Source organism: Ursus maritimus, unplaced genomic scaffold (genome assembly GCF_017311325.1).
Source record: "Ursus maritimus isolate PB19 unplaced genomic scaffold, ASM1731132v1 scaffold_25, whole genome shotgun sequence".
NCBI classification, from domain to species: Eukaryota; Metazoa; Chordata; class Mammalia; order Carnivora; family Ursidae; genus Ursus; species Ursus maritimus.
In genome coordinates, this window is record NW_024425008.1 from 23892334 (window position 1) to 23897632 (window position 5299).

Below are 5299 nucleotides of genomic sequence, written 5' to 3' on the forward strand. Positions count from 1 at the left end.
CAGACCCAGGGGAGGGTCCCTGTGCTGAAGTGGGATCCTCACTGCCACTGCGGCGGGGGTGGGGGGTGGGTGGGGCGTGGTGATGGAAAGGAAGAGCTGAAAGATGAAATGGGAGGTGGGTGGAGGCCACAACAGAGAGCCTTTGTTGCTATGCTAAGGAGTTTGGCCTGCATTTTGAGGATAGTGGAGGTTTGCAGAGAGGTTTTAAGCAGCAGTGTGATGGCCATGATTCGCAGAGTAGAAATACTGCTCTGACTGCAGTGTGGAAAGCAGATTGAGGACAGGAGAAGGTTAACACCAGTTAGAAGTGGCTGCAGAGGTGAAGTGGACTCACTGAATAAACATAAAGAAGGTCAAACCCCTTGGACTTGGGACAGACCAGATATGAGAGTAAAAGCGAGAAGAAAAAGTTGGAGGCCAGGATAACTTGATAGATGATTGTGCCATTCAGAAAGAAGAGAACAAAGGAATTGAGGGGACAGAGGGGCCGTCATTTTTTGGAGGATGGTGGGGGAAGGTGCTGAATGCAACTTTGGGTGTGTTGAATCTTTGCCTCTGGGACATCCATTGGAGAGGTCCACAGGCAGAAGGATTTATGAATCCAAGACCCAGGAAAAGGAATAAAAACATAGATGTGTGAGTTGTCAGTATGTGGATGGTATCTGAAGCCATTGGAGGGGTGAAATTTTCTCGAGGGACTTTCCAGTAAGAAGAGTAAAGAGACCAAGGATGAAATCCTAGGAACACCATCACTGAAAGGGGGTATTCAGAAATGAAAGACACTAGGACAAACGTTCACAGAATCAGAAGGAAAACAAGAATGTCACAGAAACCAAGGGAAGAGAATCTTACAATAAGGGGGGGAATTATGCAAAATTATAGAACATTCAAGAAATAATAAAGCCTGGAGCATGCCCATTAAATTTGGCAACCAGGAAGGCACTGGGAACTTTGGTGGGGAGTTTCGGTGGAGTGTTGAGGGTAGAAGCTACATTTCAGTGGAATGAGGATGAATGAAAGGTAAGGAAGTGTGGACATCAGGAGCAGACAACTCAAGAAGCTTGGCCGTGAAGGAAAGGTGGGGGGATGGAGGGATGGTGGGAGGGGGCCTTGGGCTGCGGGAGAGTTTCATATAGGAGAGATCTGAGGCATATTTAAATGTTGATGGGAAGGAGTTAGGAAAGAAATGGAGAGCGGTGAGCAGAAGGAGCATAATCTCTGAGGAGGCAGGAAGAAGGAATCCCAAGCATGATGGTGTGGTCAGCCACTGTGTTGGGAGGGAAGGAAGTAAGGTGGTTATGGATGCTGGTCAGTGTGTTGGTGCGGCAACAAGGAGTAGAGAGTTTTGACTTGGTGGTTCTATTTTTTTCTCTACAGTTGGCAGGGAGATGATCTCCAGAGAACAGGAAGGGAGATCATAGGACAACAAGTTAGAAAAGAATGGTCATCATGGAAATGGGAGAGAAAGCTAATCAAGAACAAAGAATTGCTGGGGAGGGTTGAGGGCTGAAGTGTAAGGTTGGAAACCAGCACCCTAATAGCTCCAGTCCAAGGGGTAGGTAACTTTATTCAGCAGTGCTCAGCAGCCCAGATGTCACAGCCAGGAAGGAGAATGCTTTTACTGACCTCAACAGGTGTCATTTAAGAACCGTGGACAGGAGAGTTGATATTGAGAAGAGTGATAAAAGATGGTTCATGGGGATTCCATATTGGATAGAGAAAGAAATGGTGACTGAGGGGAAGCATGAGGACAGATGAGAGAACTCCAGGGTTTGATGAAGTTAACAGCTGAAGCAGAAGTGAGAGTGGGAGAGGCAGAAAGCCATGAGGTGATCCACTGGGGTGGGCGTGTGAACTTAGGATTCCAGAGGTGGAGCTGTACTTAGCTAAGATGCTCTAAGAGTGTCTGAAGTACAGTGGGAATGAGTCCGCTGAGGAGGTGGTGACCCGAGCTTCTAGGGTTTGGGATGGGCATCATTGACATTGGGCATAGGAAGACTTGAGGTAGGAAAAACTGTCAGGGCTAGAGTCTGCAATGGAAGAGGAGGAGGGGGCCTGAGGTCAAGAAAAGTCAGGGTGAGGTTGGGGTGAACATTGATGAGTGCTTGATAAACATCTGATGAATACATGAATGCAGGAATCAGTGAATAAGTGAATGCATCACTCAGACCAATCTGGCACATTCTCGGAATATCTAGCATAAATCCTGAGATCCCAGAGGAAACACCAGGATTACAGAGGCCAGGTTAGGAGGAGTGCACAGGTCTCAGGTTATCATAAGAGTCAAACGTAGGCAATTCTTTTCAGCCTGTCTTATCTGAGAGGCTGTTTGAGCCCTCTAGACCTGCACGGGTTCAGTATGATAGCTACTAGCTCCTGGAGCTACTGAGCACTTGAATTGGGGCTAGTCTAAACCGAGATGTGCTGTCCACATAAAACACACACTGGATTTCAAAGACTTAGTACAAAAAAGAAAAAAAAGAACATAAAATATCTCATTTTAAAGTACTGATGATGTTGAAATGCCAATTTTTTGGATAGATGCATTTGAATAAAACATATTATTTTTTTTTAAAGATTTTATTTATTTATTCGACAGAGATAGAGACAGCCAGCGAGAGAGGGAACACAAGCAGGGGGAGTGGGAGAGGAAGAAGCAGGCTCATAGCGGAGGAGCCTGATGTGGGGCTCGATCCCATAACGCCGGGATCACGCCCTGAGCCGAAGGCAGACGCCTAACCGCTGTGCCACCCAGGCGACCCCAGAATAAAACATATTATTAAAATGAATTTCACCTGCTTTTTTTTTCTTTTTATATGAGGCTACTAAAATTTTTTAAAATAATTTTTTTAAAGATTTTATTTATTTATTTGACAGAGATAGAGACAGCGCCTGATGTGGGGCTCGATCCCATAACGCCGGGATCACGCCCTGAGCCGAAGGCAGACGCCTAACCGCTGTGCCACCCAGGCGCCCCTAAAATTTTTTAAATTACATATGTAGTTCACATTGTATTTCTCCTGAACAGCTTGCTCTAGGCCTTGGCCAGTAGCTTCTGCAACCCTGAAAGGAAGGATTATGCCAGCCTGTATGAAGCACACGTTCTATCAGCAAATGAAAGGCAGCCATCTTGAACTTCCAAACATACCTGGTGACAGAAGTGAAATTTGAACCCGCAAGGGCTTACATTTCTTGTATACAGGAAATTTCCCTGGAAAAGAACATTTTGTATCCCTCAAAGTATTGCAAAGCCTTCCACTGACCCTACTAGACAGGGTCTGCATCCCTGCCACCACTCAGTGGTTGATCATCGCCTCCACTGTTATCACAGTTGGGATGAACTGAGGGACTCATCTGGTCTCTCTTCTGGAATATTTCTGATACGATGAGACTGCAGATGGTGCATATTGTACTTACACATTTCCTTCGACTGCGGAAGCCCAAGGCTGCTCTTCTCCAGGCCAAGTCTCCTTGGAATCTGCAGTGAGGGCTTGCTTAGCATTACAGTTTGGAATGCCCTAATTTCTGCCAGGGACTGTAAAAGATGACCCTACATTACCAGTAGCCAGAGCTGGTTTGGGTTTAAATTCAAACAAACAAACAAACAAACAACAACAACAACAACAAAACAGTAAACACTAGCAGTTTACCCTAGGTTGGAGGAAACTGAGGCTCTAAGAGGTTCAGTAACCTGAGAGGTTCCACAGGTGGAAAGTTGGCAGAGCCAGGATCTGAACTCAGGTGGTCTAACTCTATCCTTGTGATGCTCACATCCCCCTACACTTTTCTACATAGCTGATTATGGATTAGGAAACAAAAAGAGGACAGTTTCGCTTACCTGGCCTCGGGGAAAAGCCTCTGAAAGAGTATGGCATCAGTTGGCCGGACACACTTTGCTCACTCATGCATTGAACGGCACAGTCTTTTAGCAGAGGTTCCCAAACTGTACACCAGCATAACTTGGTCCGTGTTAAGGGCCCCATTCCAGATCTGTTAAATCAGAACCCTGTGAGTAGGGCCTAGGGATTTGTATTTTTAAAACATTTCCAAGTGGATAAGGGAATCGTCATTTCACAAAATGATAAACACAGTGTCGAAGTAAGTACCTTGATTTAGGATCTGATTTAGAACTTGGACTTCTGGGTAACCATTGGGACAAAATGGAAGGAAGGTACAAGGAAGGTTTACTTCAGCCACCTAAAAGGAGTGGGCCTGGCCTTGGGGGCTCCTTAGGCAGAGCTAACATTTGTGAGCTAGTTTCTAAGAGGCTTCCCAACCTTCAGATTGCCCTTGGGACCCCTGCCTCATCTCAGGCAACGGGTGAGTGCTGTTACTCGAAGCCAGACTGACTCTCTCCTTCTTCTTCCTTTTAGCCTTTCAGTGTTAGGATGTACCCAGCTGGTCCTGGATCTGGTGACTCCCCAGAGGGCTTCCCTGAGCAACCGAGGCTCCAGCCACAAATCGGAAATCACACGGCTCAGACACTAGGTACTGAACTTGGGAGTATTACACATTCCTTGCTTCCCAGTGTGGCTGGGGTAGACCGAGGGGGAGGGATGGGGAAGGGAGACTCACAGAGGTTTTCGGGTAGCACAGAATCCACAGAAGACCTGGCCTTCATTTAGTGACATGTGCTGTGTTCAGTCAACAAAGATCTGATCCCTACTATGTGCCTGGCACCGTTGTAGGCACTAGAGAGACACCTCGATGGAAACCAACCAACCAACCAGACTCAGTCCCTGCCTTGCGGAGCTTTCCCCCCTGCCTTCTTGACTCCCTTACCAATGGGACACCCCCTTTTTTCCAGGTTAGGTAAAAAGAGGGCCCATATAGAATAGGATGGGAAAGGAGACAAAGGTGTGGACTTAATTTGTGACCTAGAATCTGAGCTGGGGAAGACAGCAGAATCAGGAAAAGGGAACAAATGGGTTAGAACGCGCGCTCTTCTCTGGGATGAGGAGAGAGATTATAGATGTCAGGGCAGTCAAAGTCCAGCCCCTCATTTTACAGATGAGGAAACTGAGGGGCAGGGAGGTCATAGTGCACCCAGGTGGACCCCTGGTTAGGTGGCAACAGTGGGAATGAAACTGTGGCCCTGGAATGATACTACGCAGCCTCCAGTGAGGCGCTTAATTTTCAAACTGGGCGCCTGGATGGCTTCGGGGAGCTAGGCCAGGCTGTTGCCACAGAAACGGGCTCCCCGCCCCTGCGGGCCCAGGCGTGGCACTGCGCTCCCAATAAAGTTGTTGTTGAAGCGCAACCCTACCACGTGAGCCGGCCCGGGGGCGGGGTCGGGGCC